We start from the raw sequence: 18082 nt of genomic DNA on the forward strand, positions 1-18082 counted from the left end.
TTTTCCTTTTTGGCAGCACTGGGGTTTGAACTCAGGTTCTCACACTTGCTAGTCAGGCCCTCTTACAGCTTGAGCCACTCCACCAGCCCTTTGAAGTGGCTTCTTGCATGTAAGTAATTTCTGCCAAAGCTTATGTTTTACTTTTAAGATTTATGAGAAAATTTTTATTCTATTTCATCCCTTCTTTTAATAGAAAATTATTTGCTCTCAAATTTTTAGATAAAATTTCTGCTCAAGAACATGTGTCATGTTTATATACTATGACATTCCCTGAGCCATGTTATAGGAATTCTATAACATGGAACTAGAATGTACCCAGTGTATCCAGCCACTTGAAACAGGGTCATTATTTTTAGCCTGGGGAGGTTATGGTCTCTGATTTCTTTAGATTTAGGCAGTAGCGTTCAAACAATTTCAAAAAGCCCATTGAAGTAATATTTTCTTCAAAACAAAGCTATAATGAAAGGCTGATAGATACAGCTTGGGTCTTTTCTAGTTAAAGCAGGGTATTGGAGTCCAGAGCCTTACCCTCTTGAATCTCTTCTTCCCTTTTAAGGGTTTTGGAAGTTCTGAAAGAATTTTACATATCTTTACATTAGCCTGAGGCCCTGAGTTTGATCCCCAGCATTGAAAAAAAAAATAAACTAAAGTAGAGTTAATAAATTTTTTTATCCAGATCTGATCTGGTATTTTCCATTCATTCAACATTCATTCATTCACCTAACATTTGTTGAATGGCACATTTAGTGCCACACTGTTGATTCAACAGTGAATAAAATAGATAAAATTTCCTGCTATAATGGAACTAACTTGTATTTGAAAGTTTTCCATCACTGTGACAAAATACCTTAGATAATCAACTTAGAAAAGAGGAAAGGTTAATTTTTGGCTCACAGTTTTGGAAGTTGCAGACGATGGTTGTTTGACCTGTTGCTGTAGGGCTTGTGGTAAGGCAGATCATCATGGTGGAGAATACATAGTGGAGAAAAGCTGCTCACCTCAGGGTGACTGGGAAACAAAGACAGACACATGGGGAATGGGGTCCCAATGTACTCTCCAAGGGGACACCCCAATAACCTAACTTCCTTTCACTAGATCTCACCTTCTAAGGGTTTTACTACCTCCCAACAGAACCACAGGCTAGGGACCAATCCTTTAATCACATAGGCCTTTGAGAGACATTTAAGATCCAAACTATTGCACAACCTTTAGTGGAGTAGTTGGCAAACCAATATGCTAGATAAGTTAGATGCATAGTTTGTTAATTATCTATAGTCCTAAGGAGAATAGTAAAACAGGGAAGGGACTGGAAGAGTCAGGGTATTTTGTAGTTTTAGAACATGTGGCCAGGGAAAATCTCAATGAAATGACTTTAGAGTGAAGGTCTGAAGGGAGTGAGGGAACTTACCCTGTGGAAATCCAGTGAAAGAGCCTTCTAGATACAAGGTAGAATAAGTACAAACCCTGAGGTGGGATTGTGCATGGCACATTCAGCAAGGCTTTCAGTATGGGTGAAATAAAAAGTTACTGGAGGATTTTGAGTAGATACTGCTTATTTCCAGCAATATTATTCAGGCTTTTGGGTGGAGAATAGACTGAAATTAGGCCAAAGCAAAGCAGAGAAACTTACTGTGTGTGTGTGTGTTTCATGGTACTGGTGATGGAACCCAAGGCCTTGCACATGCTATGCAAGAATTCTACCACTGAGATGTCTTTAGCCCTTGTTTTTTGAGACAAAGTCTCATTACGTTATGTCAGGATGGCCTTGAATTTGCTATGTAGCATGGACTGGCCTCAACCTCCCAATCTTCCTACCTCAGTCTCCCAAGTGTTAGGATTACAGTTGTATACCACTGTCCAGCACCTGTTAGGTTTCTGCAATAATCCAGGAGGGAAATGGGAGTGACTTGGAACAGAATGGTAGTAGTCAAACTCTGGCAGTGAGGCCAACTGAATTTACTCTAAATCAGATGTGGAATATGAGAGAGAAAAAAAGAAGAGACAAGAATGACACTAAGGTTTTTGATCTCAGCAATTGCAAGAACGGGGTGGCAGTTAACTCATATAGGAAGATTGAAGGAGGAGAAGGGCTTGTGCCTGGGGATGGGTAGGTGAACGGAAGGAAAGAGATATCAGGAGCTCATTCATGCATGGTAAATTTGAGATGTCTGTCCTATATCCAGGTAAAAGAGGTCTGCTAGGCAATTGGATGTGTGGATCTTGAATTCAGGGCAAAGTTGAGTCTGGATATTTTCACTTTCCCATGTCTTTGTAGTAAATATGTGCTATATCAGAAATACATGAGCAAATTGTCTTTGTACAAATGGCACACACCCAGAGGATTCATGGCTTCCGATCCCAGTCGCTTGGGACCACATTCTAGTTGGCACATGTACAGACAATCCCTTGCTTTCACTTTTAACCAAGTAGGTTAGGTAAACATGTTCACACTTTCTTTCAAGGACCCCTAGGGATGACTTGTGAAACCGGGAGGCAAGTTTCATCCTCTCGGATCCAGAGCATTGCTTTTCTATTGCAATGGACTTCTAGCAGGACCAAAAAACTTTGGAATAAGCATAGAAAATATGTTTAGCTACTGAGGCTGCCTTTGAAAACCCACTGCAGAACACAAAGTTGGCATTATCCTGTATTGTGAATAACTTTATCTAGAGGAAATCTTCTTCAAGGAATGTCAAGGGCAACCTTGAAGGGAAAAGAAGTTTAAAAGCAATAGGCAGCACAGGGAGGAGGGGTGGAAAGTGGCTTTACCTAGTCCCAGAAGGAATAGCTTTCTTGACTGTGTGCACAGGAGCTTCAGTTTCCCTTAGTGTCATAGAGACAAGCCACCTCCCTCTGTTCTAGTAGCTGAGTCCTGGATTACTGCTCAGACCCAGGCCCAAAGCATGTGAACTGGAGTGGGGCCACTAGTTTCTCAGCACAGACAAATATAATAAACTTCTGTCTAGAGTGTAGGAGGTGGGAAAGGGGAGGAGGTTCAGACAAGCACAGGAAGTTGACGAAGTACCATAAAGAGTATTATTGGGAGTTGTAGAAGGGAGAGCTGACAGTAAATTAAAGAACACTTTGAGCAGCAGATGGCACTTGAATGACAAATGGATTTGGTTAGTTAGAAATGGGGAAAGGGGTAATCCTAGCAAGGGAAATGGAATAAGCAAAGTGAGATGTCTTTAGGAAATAGTAAATTAAAGTGAAAAGGCTTGAAAAGGGAGACTGTGCAGTGTTGTGGTTTAGTGCATAGCCTATGAAATAAGACAGATACTGGTTTAAAGTCTACCTCTGCAATTTACTCTGTGATCTTGGGCATGTTACTCAATCTGTTTTGTCTTCTGTTTCCTCAATGTAAAGTGGAAATAACAAAATGAATTGCATACGACAACATTTGTATTTAATGAGATACTATCTAGGATTTTGGCACAGTTCTATTCAAGTGCTTGACAGACACAGTTCTCTCTAACATGTCAAAATTACTATCAAAAGTAAAATATTGAAAGAAAGAAATTACACTAAAATACTTATAGTAGTTATCTTTGGATTGAGGGATTATGAGTAATTTTCCCCTATTCTTTTGTTTTCTTTTATAAGGGTTCTTACACCAATCATCAGGAAAAAACATAACAAGTTATTCTTTTTTAAAAAGGATGTTTGAAGGTAATAGAGGACAATAAGATCAGAAAAACAGATCAAGGTAGATCATCAAGCAATTTCTTTTATGACAAGGGTTTGAAGCTATGTATCATGAACTTTAAGGTTTGGATCAAGTGCTTCAGGGATTCCCCAGATACTTTATTTAATTTTCTACTTAAAATATATATAGGGATACATATTTTAGAACTGTAATAAGTTGCATTTAAATAGGTAATTTATAAAAATTAATGTGTTGGGAACATTAAAATTATTGACTTATTTTGTGCAAAACTTAGAGTGAAGCTGCATCACCTTATATTGCAAAGTATCTTGCAAAATGAACTGTTAAAATTGTTAGCATTTGCAACTACTTACCTGAGAGTAAGAATTTTCTCAATACTCTACTACCAAGAAAAAAAGAACAGAAATAAAAAGTGAATTTTAGTTTAAGAACATAATTCTCTAACTCTTGATTTCAGATTTTTGTATTTATCAAGAGCTTCATTTTCTTTATTTATTGATTTTATAATGCATAAATATGATGATTTTTAACTTATAAAATGAAATAATTTAAAACTATTTTTATGTTTTTTAACATTGGGGTTTTGTGTCATGTTTTTGTCTAGGAAAGCATTTATCTAGGATCAACATGTGTCCTAGACAAGCATTTTGTCCAGGAAAGTTTTTGAAAAAGAGCCCAAAAACCAGTGTTCTATAGTAATCAGGGGCCTCTGAATGTTTTGGGGTGGGAGAATATAGATCTTAGACCTGCACTTCTTGAAAATTTATTTGGCAACAATGTGAAACATTGAATGAAGGGGAAAAAGGAGAGCCTAGAATCAGGGAGAATAGGGTCTAAACTAGGGATTAGGAAAATGCATATGGGGAGGAGAATGATGGATGGGAGAGATGCTGGAGGGATTGACATGACTTGACAAGACATGAAAGAGGGGAGTCAACAATGACATGCTGATGACTAAACCCACACACCCAAGACAATAGCAATATTGTCATCTAAGATCATAGATCCAAGAAGAGGAGTAGATTTGGGGAGCAAGGATAAGAAATGGGCTCATTTTGGGGTATGTTATGTCTTAGGTGACTGTGAGCAGAAAAATGGGTAAGATATCCAATTAGCAGTTAGAGATATAGGTCTAGAGCTTGGGAGGTTATTTTGAACCAGAGATGGACAGGGAGATTTGGGAGTAATCCACTTGAATAGATACAGCCTCCAAATTGCTAATGCAAACCATTAATAGAAAAATACAATTAAAATATGTATAATTATTTGGGCCAATACTCTTCATGTCAAATGTCATCATGATGCCAATTTTAAAAAGTTTTGTTTCATCTTAAATGAAATAACACAAGTTTCTTTCAGTCTGTACTAGATGGAGAGCTGGCATTACATGGGGGTATTGTCTTTTCAGCTTACTATAGAGACAGAAACTGGGTGGATATTGAAAGAATCACACATTGACTGAACTTCACCTTGTGGAGTTAAGTGGCCTAAGGAGGGTCACAGCTGAAGATAATATAGCTCCATCATTAATCTGCCACAGCCTATAAGAGATTTAAGTTTCACTAGTAGGCATATTTAACTGTATGCCAGAATGAAGTGAATTATAGTTGTAATCCAAAAATCTCAATATACTAAAGAGAACTAATTATTTGATAACAATGATCTGTTATGCATACAATTGTATATGTATGCAATTTGGAATCTGAAAAAATAATGGAAATTTAGAACTCAAATGGTTCATAGGAGTTCTTTCAGTTCAACTTTCTAACTTGACGTTTATCCCAAAGACATACTTGGTAGCAGAGTTTAGAATTCAGGTCAGCCTTGTGTGCTTCCCATGACATTGCATTTCATCTAATTCCATTCCATTAAATTTGAACCATTATAGTCTTCTACTTGAATGGAATTCAAGGCATATAAGGGAAATTAACCTTATGTATAAAAGGGTTTATATATGTCAAACAATGCTTGATCTAAGAGCCAAGATTAGGAAGTTCTAACTATTCCACAAACTTTTACCTTTGTGGATCACCTACTTCCTTATTTCTCTTTAAATATATTTACATATATAGAGTGCAGTTGGAAAGTGTGAATTATACAAGTGATATCTGAATCTGCAAGGAAATTATCTATGTCAGAAAGTCAAATGCTAGAAGTTAAGTGGTTTTGGTAGGAAGGTAGTATTCACACTTTGAAAGTGTAGAAAATAAGCAGTATATCTGTTATCTTTATTTCTCCCATGATCCTTACTAAACCTGTCATTTATAACATCTTAGAAGTGGGACCCACTTCAAATTGGTGAATGGAATTAAAGACTAAGACAAACTTAAGGGATGACCTTTCCATGGGAATGTAGTTTGCAATTTTGTCTTAAAAAGACAACTACAGGTTGAATATTTCTTATTCAAAATACTCTAGACCAAACGTGTTCTGGATTTCAGACTTTTTCAGGTTTTGCAATATTTATATATACATAATGAGGTCTTTTGGAGATGGGTCCCAAATTTAAATATCAAATTCACTTGTATTTTATGTACACTTTATACAACTAGCCTAAAGGTAATTTTATAAATATTTTTAGTGTGCCTGCACTTTGACTGCCACCCATCACATGAAGTCAGGTGTGAAATTTTCCACTTGTGGTGTCATGTAGGCACTCTAAAAGCTTCTGATTTGGGAACATTTTGGATTTCATAGTTTTGGATTAAAGATGCTTAACCTATAATTGAAAGAGACCAAGTTTTATTAAGGATGCTACCAAGTTAGAAATAACCAAATAGCATCCTTACACAATTAAGACATTTAATATAATCATTGTAATTTACTGAGTGTCTCTTGACTTTTTTTATCACAAGCCTAAATTTGGCAACACTAAGAGTTTTTAATGCCAAAGAGGTTAAGAGAATTTAAATGGGAGGTAGATTATATAATACTTAGTATCTCAACATTTTTCTGATTAAAACAAAACATACATAATCATTATAGGACATATTTACAAAACAGGAATATGTAAAAATGAAAATAAAACTCATTCATAATCCCGTCCCCATCTGTGGTTCCTGGCTTTTTTTTTGTTTGGTGGTGCTGGAGATTGAATCCAGGACTCCATACATGTTAGGCAAGTACTCTACCACTGAGGTATATCCCCAGTCTATGGTACCTATTTTTTAATGGTGAAATTCCTATATAGAAGTAATTACTTAAAAATAGTAAACAGAAATTCAAAAAGTAAAATTATGGGTTAAATTCACAAAGTAAAACCATGTGCTAATGGATAGCTAAATGGTTATGATTTGGTCTTTAGACTATGCTTGCAACACATCTCAGGTCTCCCTCTGCTCTGTGTCCCAAACAGTGGCAGAAACGAAGCAAAATGGCACAGCAATCAGCTGGAGAGTTACAGATCAGCAGGGTGATCTTTATGGTCCAACAGCTCATAGGACACATTGTCATCATTGAGGTCAGTATGATGGCAGAGCATGCTGGTTCTGGAATGAATCTCTTTTTTTTTTTTTTTCATTTTACTTTTATTATTCATATGTGCATACAAGGCTTGGTTCATTTCTCCCCCCTGCCCCCACCCCCTCCCTTACCACCCACTCCACCCCCTCCCGCTTCCCCCCTCAATACCCCGCAGAAACTATTTTGCCCTTATCTCTAATTTTGTTGTAGAGAGAGTATAAGCAATAATAGGAAGGAACAAGGGGTTTTGCTGGTTGAGATAAGGATAGCTATACAGGGCATTGACTCACATTGATTTCCTGTGCGTGGGTGTTACCTTCTAGGTTAATTCTTTTTGATCTAACCTTTTCTCTAGTTCCTGGTCCCCTTTTCCTATTGGCCTCAGTTGCTTTAAGGTATCTGCTTTAGTTTCTCTGCATTAAGGGCAACAAATGCTAGCTAGTTTTTTAGGTGTCTTACCTATCCTCACCCCTCCCTTGTGTGCTCTCGCTTTTATCTGGACTGTCTCTGTCCTCCCATCATCTTTAAGTTAGTAGTTGACATCTACTTATTGAATAGAACTGAACTAAGCATGTAGAATACAGAAACATCAAAATAAGGCATGTTCCTGCCTTTTTAGAGATTAAAAGCTAGTTGGAGTGATAAACATTAAATAATTATACCAATAAACAGCTAGAGTCATAACATAGGTGTACTTCTATGGTTTCCATTCTGAGCACTTTCGTTTATGTAATTAAAATACTGAAAGTAGCTGGTGTACACCTATACTGGATTGACAGGTGTGGTGGTGCACACCTGTAATCTCACCACTCAGGAAGCTGAGGCAGGAGGATCTCAAATTTGAGGTTATTCTGGGTTACATTGTAAGTTCCAGAGCAGCCTGTGCTATATAGTCAGACCCAGTCTCAAAAAACAAAACAAAACACCCTGGAACTTACATTGTACATATAAAATGAATCATATGCCATATTGTGTGCCTGGGCACACAATACATTTATATACAAAGTAGTACTCACGAAGTAACTATGTAGTACCTTATGGAAGATTTAAGTGATTATGACTGGTAATCTTGTCTCTGCTGTTTTTACCTCATAGGCAGTTTTTAGAACATAACTGCTAGGTGAGCTGGAGCTTCCCTGTGATAGGGGTGGGAGGGAAGAACACAGGTGCTAAAAGATAAAGTAATGAAAGGTTGTATGGAAGACAGCAAAGGCTCAATGCTTCCACTCTGTGTCCCTTTGTAGGCTTTCAGAGACCTTGATATTATCATTATGAAGATAGAGACAGGACCAAGGTGGTGGACTGCTGACAGAAACCACTTTCCCATGTCTCTGTGAACCAGAAATAAAACCTCAGGTATGTGGCTGCAAGGAGAGGTGAGTAAGTTAAGGGAAGGTGCCAGTATAAAAGGACAAATACTAGTCAGAGAAAATTAAAAAATACTGATATCTAAGGAAACCTTTAAAAGAAACAGAAAAAACCTTGGTCAGAGGGAGCCCAGAGCTGCTGTATGGATCTCTTCAGGCTCATGACCTTCCCAGCCCATTTCTTTTTGTTATTGTTCTGTTTTGTTTTGCTTCTGGCAATACCTACCTGGGTGGGCCACCCTGTGAACAAAACAACTACATGGAGGGCTAAGTGGCAGTCGGCAAGCCTTGCCCAGGTCACTGAACAGAAGCCAACTGGCCCACCACCAGGGGCCAAAAGGCCAGCATGGAAATGAGCCAATGGGGTGAACTAGTTTCAGTTTTGAGAGCCACTACACAGGGCAGCCCAGCAAGTGGATGCAAATACTCTGCTCCCCCACCCCCCAAAAAATATTCAATTAAGTGAGCTGATTAAAAGTCTCCACACTCAGCCCCAAACCGATGAGTGTGTGAAGCTACATGAAATTTTCTATAAACAGTGTTACCTGTGAGGTCTGCTGCCCAGCCCAGCCCAGCACATGTGTGCAATTACAATTGAAAACTTTTGGCCAAATTTGCTAATTAAAGACCCCCACGCATGGCTCTAGACTGGCAGGTAGTGAAGCCACTCAGTACCTGGATCTGTATCCAAAAGAAGGGCATGGAAGAAAGCAAGCTGGCTGGATAACACTCAGCATCTGGGTCTCTACCTTAAGACAAGGAAGGATGCGGAAGCAAGCAAGCCAGCTTGCTAGAGCCCTAAACTTACTGCCCAACCCATTGGTGTTTGTATACATACAAGTGACAGGAAATATTTGCCCTTCACTCTCCAAACACAAACACTAAATGGAGGCCTAGGTGGAAAAGGGGAAAAAACACCATGAATAAGCCAGAGCAGCCTCTGGACTCCCTGAGCAGGGAAAAGTATACGCTTCGAGAGTGGTAGAATGCATTCTGACCCACAAGCTGTATTTGGGGACCTTTCCACCCACTCCTAACTGCCAACTCACATACCTGGAACTACCACTAATCTCCAGGAAAGCAACCCAACCTCTGGGAGTTGCTACTACTCCATAGGAATTGTTCTGCCTTATTCCACTAGCTCCCCCGATCCAGAGCCTTCCTCTCAGGCTGCACCTGGTCAGTCCAGGTCACTGAAGGGATATGTGAGTAAACACAACAGGAGAATTACAGACAGAAAGCTGAGGAGCAGAGATTGGAAGAGAGCATCCATTATACTGATAGAGCACAGAGGACCACACTCTTATCACCAAGGAATAAATGCTGACTTTTACATTTCTTGCTTTAAAAAAATCAAATTTATCTCATATATTGTCATTTTTTTCTCTTTATGTTTTCTTTTCACTTTTCCTGTATCTCATCAATAAACTATTTTGCTGGTGGTTTATTCCACCTCCTTCTTTTATCATTCTTAACCTTTCTCTTCTTGACAATAGAGTGCTTTTCCACAATAATTGAATTATATTCATATACACTAGTGTTTCGTTTACCTACAGCCCTCACACTTCACTCCCCTCCCTCCATCTTCCTTCCTCCTTATTTCTTCCCTCACCCCTTATTTTTACAACCAAATTTTTTTATTATTCATTTATTCACATGTGCATACATTGTTTAGGTCATTTCTCCCCTCTGCCCCCCTCTCCTACCCTCTTCCCCCCTTCCCCTCCCAGTTCCAGGCAGTCCTGTTCTGCCTTTATCACTAGTTTTATACAACCAAATTTTTAACTCCTATGAAAATGACTTTCATTTTTCTGACCCCCTACTGTTTCATATAAGAATGCTGGTCCCCTTGATATAAAATGTGGTTGGTTTTATAGATATATATAATGTTGTCAGTTGTATTTTATTTCATGTAAATATTCAGTTTGGCATTGCATTAGTGAATTTGTTATGGCTGAATTATATCCCCAGACCAGTAAAGATAAAAGGCATATCAACCCTGCCACTACCCAGTTCTGATAGAACATAGAAAATAATTAAATGGAATTGATTCCAATTCCCCAGGTGAACAAATCTCAATGTAGAAACATATGAATATGAAAAAAATGAGGTAACAGAACACCTTAAAATTCAATAATCCCCACAATAAAGAATCTGAATGATGGAGAAGTGGATGAATCCTCAAATTTTAATCTCAAAAGAATAATGAGAAGAAAGATGGATATGCACATGTAGAAGACTGAAATTAGATCCCTATCTCTTAACCCATACAAAAATCAACTCCAAATGGATCAATGTAAGACCTAAAACGTTGAAAGTACTCTAGGAAAAACACTTGAAGATACAGGTATAGGAAATTATTTTTTGAATAGAGCTTCAATTGCCCATGAAATAAAAGCAAGAGTTGAGAAATGGGACTGCATCAAATTAAAAAGTTTCTGCATATCAAAGGAAACAATTACCACAATCAAGAGACAACCCACAAAATGAGAATAAATCTGCCAGCTATTCAGCAGATAAGGATTAATATCCAGAGTATATAAAATGCTTAAAAACCTGAACAGCAAAAGAACAAATAATCATTTAATAAATTAGTAAATGAATTGACAAGACAGTTCTCAGGAGAAAAAATACAAGTGGTTAGTAAATACATGAAGAAATGTTCAACATTCTTAGCTATGAAGGAAATGCAAATCAAAACTATACTAAGATTCCAATTCACCCCACTCAGATTGGCAACCATCAAGAAAACAACAAATGCAGGCAAGGATGTGGGCAAAAAAAGGAACCCTCATACATTATTGGTGGAAATGTAAACTAGTGCAACCATTATGGACATCAGTATGGAGGTTCCTCCAAAAACTATAGATAGTCCTACCTTATGACCCTGCCATACTACTCTTAGATGTATATCCAAAGAAGAATAAATCAATACACAAGAGGGATATCTGCATACCCATGTTTATTGCAGCTCTGTTCACAATTACTGAACTCTGAAGTCAGCTGAGATGCCCAACAATTGATGAATGGATAAAGAAAATATGTATATAGTTTATATTTGCATATATCTTATGTATATATGTATATATACCATGAGATATTACTCCACCATAAAGAAAAATGAAATTATGTCATTTGCAGTAAAATAGATGGAACTGAAAATCATCATTTGAGTGAGATAAGCCAAGCTCAAAAAGCCAAATATCATATGTTCTCACTCATTTGTGGAACCTGGTCCTAAAATAATGATGATGATGATGATGATGATGGGACATGAATGCAAAAGGGGGACTGTCTGGGAGAGATTCAGTGGGAGGAGAAGGGGGAAAGGAAAGGATACTAAGGGGTGAAGAGGATGGAAGTATGCAGATGACAGCAGAATGAAATCAACCAAACACTGAAAAGGGGAGGGGGAAAGAATATAATGGAAGGGTACACTGTAAGCATGTATGGAATTATGGCAATGAAACACCCTTATCTCATATTATTAATGTATTCCAAAATGTTCAACCCCTCTCCTCATACAGAGCCGCTCTTTGTTTCATGTCTGATTTCTCCTACATGAATAACTCCCATTCTTGTGTTCAGATACAACAACCAAGTATTCATTGTCATTATAAAAATAGAAAGCTACAGGCATTGTAGCTATGTGTCTATTTTCTTATTTCTTGAGCACATGCAGGCAAAATAAGCAAGGCAGTGATGTGGAAAAGAGCTCCTCATGCATTTAATGGGAGATAGTTGTTTTGACAGTAAGGAGTTATGAAGGATGGTATATGCCCAATAAGTTTGGAGCTTGTATGATTCTACCATGTACCCTGGATGCTAAGATTTAATGTTTGCCTTGCTGGGTTCCAGCTTGCTTTGGTCTGATTCTTCCTTATTATGTTCCCATTCCTCCCATTTGGAATGGAAATTCTTACCCTGTGCCATTGCATCTGGGAAGTATGCAACTTGCGTTTATTCTTACAGGGGTTCACAGTTGAGTTTGCCTTGAGTCTCAGAGGAGACCTTAGACTGGGACTTTTGAGCATACTGGAATAGTTCTGATTCTGGGGACTCTTAGAAATGCACTAAATGTGTTTTACGTTATGAGGTGGACATAAGGCTTTGAGGGTCAGTGGTAGAATGCTATGGTTTGGAAGGCTTGGTTGCTAGACTGTATTTCTAGTGGGAGGTGTCAGAAATTTAAGAAGTGAGGCCTAGTTGGAGGAAGTTAAGTCACTGGGGGATGTTCTCCTGAAGGAAATTTTGGGACCTTAGCTCCACTTCCTGTCTCTCTCTTTTGCTTCCTGGCTGCCATGATATAAACAAATCCCCTCTGCCATCTATTCCTACTATGATGTACTGTGCTGCCACTGGCCCAAATCAACCTTGCCAGGTTGCCATGAACTGAAATCTGCAAAACCATGTGTCAAAATAAACCTTTCTTCCTTTTAAGTTGTTCATCTCAGGTGTTTTGTCACAAATGGGAAACTGATTAACACACTGTCTTTCAGAGAGTTCTTTTCCATTTCAGATTTAACCTTTCCTCATGAGTAAGAAACATCTTTTGCTCAGAAGATTATACTGTATATAATTAAAATAGCAACAACAGCACTCTGTTGTTAAGAGTTCATTATCTTCTCATTCTAGCCATTTTAACCCTCTTTCTTTTTATTGTACCAAAAGGACCAGATAAGGTCAATTATAATCATGCATAGAGCAGCACTTTGTAAACTGTAAAGTATTTTAGGACAATAAATTACTATTATTCTTTGATCATTTCACATCTACTTATTACTCTGTGATTGACACTGTGCTAGAGGCTAGGAAAGATGAAGAGAACAAGGTAGGTAAAGTCAAAGACAGTTCTCATGCAGCTTGCATTTCAGAAGGTGTGACAAACAGTTACCAAGAATGTGCAATACATTTAGTGACCTTGCTCAATCATGTAGATAACCCATTTTTCAGAATGCCATCCAAGCATCTTTTCCTTTAGTAGATGTTCTCTGGCTCTCCCCTCCCACCATTATGTGTACACATCTGCATCATAGCACTAATCTTACTATAGCATGATAGGTCCTGGTTTAACTACCTATCTCCTCTGACTTAGGCATTGAACTCAGGTCTTCATGCATACTAAAAGCTCTACCACTGAGCTACACTCTCAGTACCTCTTATGTTATATTGTCAGCTCCTAAAAGATAGGGGACATGTTCTATTATATTAAGCTAATATTTGTGGTAATGGGTCAATTAATGTGTGGTGGTTAATCGTGGCCCTGAAATTATAGACCATCAGTCTAGAGGCATAAAATAGGAAATGATACCCAACATCATGTAGGCTAGATTCCTCTTACATATGAAGAACTTGCTCCCCACTGATAGGCTATGTTATTTGGACAGAGCAAATCATCATTCTGTGTTTCAGTTTTCTCAACTGTAACCTAGAGACAAGAGCATTTTAGAGCTTAAAGAAAGTTCACAAAGATTTCCTCATCCAAATACTTAATTTGAGTAGTGAATAAAGTGAGACCTAGAAAGACTAAGAAACTTTATCTAAAGTCCCACCACATGTTGGTAGCAGAACCAAAAACAAGTCCTCTGGCAACCATAATAATTTTGTCTTTATAAGAAAGATGTTCTTTCTTGTAAACTTCTGTATGGTCATAAGATAATTACAAAGTTACAGGGAAAGAATAGATCTGGATATGGTGGTTGAACTATAAATTGGTGTTATCTCATTGGAAAACTCTTTGGCATTATCTCATAAAGATGTGCATCCCTTGTGATCCACACTTTGACTCTTAATACATCATAAAAGTTCTTGCATCTGGGCATAAACAAGCATGTACATGAATACTGAAAGCAACTTTGTTGGTTAATAGTTAAAGAAACAACCCCAGTGATATATGACTCCAATATATATTTGAGAATAAATTAAAGCATATACATAAAATAGAATATGGTATAGAAGAGAAAACAAATAATAAAGTTGAGTGTAAAAAGTAAATCTAGAAGATTACATACAGTATAATATCATCTGGAGAAAGTTCAGTTATAAGCAAAGCTAAGCAGTATATGTGGTGAAGCAATAAATAACACTAAAGAATTGAAAAATACAAAACATCAAAGGTCTAGTGTATCATAGATGTTTAACCCAAACCAAACATTAGCATTATAAAATGAAGTTGTGTGATACAATAACAAATGTAAAACTTCATTTTAAAAGTTATTTATACATTTCCGCTATGGAACACTTTTATATTCAATGTTTTAGTTTTATGTTCAATAAACTATTGTTTTATTTAGCAAAAATTCATTTTACAAAGGGGTTTCATTGTGATATTTCCATACAAGTGTAGAATGTATATTGATCAAATTCACCCTTTCTCTTATAATACCCCTCCTCTCCTGCTTTTCAAATGGTAATTCAGTTCATTATATTTTCTTCACACACACACACACACACACACACGTGTATCTGTCTAATGTACTACCATGCTGTTCCCCTCCAAATACGCTCTCCCCCCTTCTGCTAATTCTCACCCAAATGCTCCCCCCCAACTTTTTTTTTACATTCTAGAATGAACTTGGATATTCATGATTATATGACAGGGCGTACAAAGAATTATAACACAAATGAGCATATCACAGAAGTAGCTTGGAACAAGAATTGAGAGAATTCTGTTTAATAGTTTCTTTAATTTATTCTTTGAGATATGGATAGAATGTGATGGTTAGAGGAATATAGAGCTAGGAAAAATGAGAAATATGTCAGATATAGGAGTTCGAGGTGAGATTGCTAGTTGATTATTTGGTAGTCAACAAAAAGAGTGACTGAGAGGAGTGAATAAAAGATAAAACTGAGAGTCTCCCTTTCATGCTCATGTCCCATTATTATTACTGTTTTATTATTATCACTATTATTTTAGGTCTAGATTCCATATATGTATGAAAATATGTAATATTTGGCTTTTTGAGCTTGGCTTATCTTACTCGACATCCATTTTCCTCCAAATGACATAAATTCATTCTTCTCTTTCTTTTTTCTTTTTTGGCAGTTCTGAGGTTTGAACTCAGGATGTTGCACTTGCTAGGCAAGTGTTCTCCTACTTGAGACACATGCCTAGCCCCAGTGGTTCTATTTTGGAGGAACCTCTATATTCATTTCCATAGTGGTTGCACTAATTTACATTTCTACCAAAAGAGTAGAAGGGTTCTTCCTCTCCCCCCCCATACCCTGGCATCCTTGACAGCATTTGTTGTCATTTGCTTTCTTTATGATTATAAATTTGACACAGATTGAACATTTCTTCATGTATTTACTGGCCATTTGTGTTTCTTCTTTTGAGAACTGTCTGTCCAAATCATTTGCCCATCTAATGGGATTACTTGTTCTTTTAGTGTTTAATATTTGAGGATTCTTAATATGTTTGGGATATTAATCCTTTGTCCAATTAATAGCTGGCAGAGATTTTTTTCACATTCTCTGTGCTATCTCTTTATTCTGGTAATTGCTTCCTTTCATGTGCAATCTCGTGTGTCAGTTTTTGCTCTTTTTTCCTGGGCAAATGAAATCTTAGTCAGAAAATAGTTGCCTGTGCCTCTATATCTTCAAGTATTTTCCTTATGTTCTCCTGTAGTAATTTCTAAGTATTACATCTTAGATTAAGATCTGCGTGAAAAACTTTCAAGCAGTGAACACTTTCATATTTCTTAAGAATTTTCGGATTGATTTTTCTATTTCTGTGATGAATAACACTGGGATTTTAATAGTAATTGTGTTGAATCTGTAGATTGCTTTTGGTGATATGTCCATTTTCACAATATTAGTTCTGCCATTCCATGAATATGGGAGGTCTTTCCATCTTCTGGTGTCCTTTTCAATTTCTTTCTAGTATTTCATAGTTTTCATTGTAGAGGATTTTTACCTCCTTAATGGAGTTTATTCCTAGGTATTTTTTTTTGAGGATATTGCGAATGGAATTCTTTTCCTGATTTCTTTCTTAGCCTGTTCATTGTTGGTATATAGAGAAGCTACTAAATTTTGTATGTTGATTTTGTTTCCTACTACTTTGCCAAAAATACTAAATCTAGGATTTTTTTGTGGAGTATATAGGGTCATTTAAGTATGATATTATATCAGTTTTTGATTTTTTAAAAATTAGGATATATTTGCAGTATAGGGGGCATTCATTGTGACAATTCCAAATGGGCTTATAGTGTACATTGGTTAGATCACCCCCACCATCTCTCCCCCAGACCCCTGGCCTGCCCCACATAAAGCAATTCAAGAGATTTCTTTGTTTTATTTCATATATACATTATGAAGTCTATCCACCATATACCCTCAGATTAATCTCCTTCATTCATCCTCCACCCTCCCACAAGTACCTTCCCCACACACATTGAACCTATTTTACAGTCCTGTCTTTCGTTATTAATATTTAAGTCAATGTTCCAAGGGGTTTCTCAATATGTCTCCACTGTGAGTCTACTTTACTTTGGTCCTTTCAACCCCTTCCATTGCTCTCCTTTACGCTTACCTTCCACCCCCAATTTTTCAAAATCTTTCAATACATATTCTTATATTCTCTACCTTCATAGATGTTATATTTTATGATATTGTTGATGCTGTCATTCTCTTTTCCTTTCCCTCCTTCCCCAAGTTCCATAGAGTAGTTCCACTATTATAAACATGCTCTACATCTGAGTTTATACATGATCATGTTTGCTTTTGTGTATGTATTTATCTTTTGGATCTATCTTTCACATATGAAAGAAAACATGTCTTTGTCTTTCTGATCCTGGCTTACTTCACTTAACATGATGTCCTCCAATTGCATCCATTTCCATATCACATGTCATTATTCCTTATTGCTGAGTAAAGCTCCATTGTGTATATATACCACATTTTCTTGATCCATTCATCAGTTGTAGGGCACCTGGATTGCTTCCAAAGCTTGGCTATTGTGAATAGTGCTGTGATGAACATTGGTGTACAGATGTCTCCATTGTATTCTGACTTATGTTCCTTTGGGTAGATGCCCACGAGCAGTATCACTGGGTCATATGGCAGTTCTAGATTTTGTTTTTTTATTATGAAATAAATTTTATTTTATTATTATAAAATTTTTATTAAGATATATTCATTATATGGGGTGAGGGGAATTCATAGTGACAATTCCAATTAGACTTATATTGTACATGTATTTAGCTTTTTGAGGAAGCTCCATATTCCATACTGCTTTCCATAATGGTTGTACTAATTTTCATTCCCACCAGCAGTGTATAAGGGTTCCTGTTTCACCACATCCTAGCCAGCATTTGTTTTTGTTATTGCCCTTGAATATGACCATTCTAACTGAGGTGAAATGAAGTCTTAGTGTAGTTTTGATTTGCGTCTCTTTTATAGACAGGGAAGCTGAACACTTCATGTATTTACTGGTCATTTATACCTCTTCTTTTGAGAATTCCTCGTTTAATTCACGTGCCCATTTGTTCACTGGGATGTTGATTTTTTGGGAGTTGAGTTTTTTGAATTCTCTGTAGATTCTGGATATTAGTCCCTTATCAGATGAATAGCTGGCAAAAATTTCTCC

This window comes from Castor canadensis, chromosome X (genome assembly GCF_047511655.1).
Source record: "Castor canadensis chromosome X, mCasCan1.hap1v2, whole genome shotgun sequence".
NCBI lineage: Eukaryota > Metazoa > Chordata > Mammalia > Rodentia > Castoridae > Castor > Castor canadensis.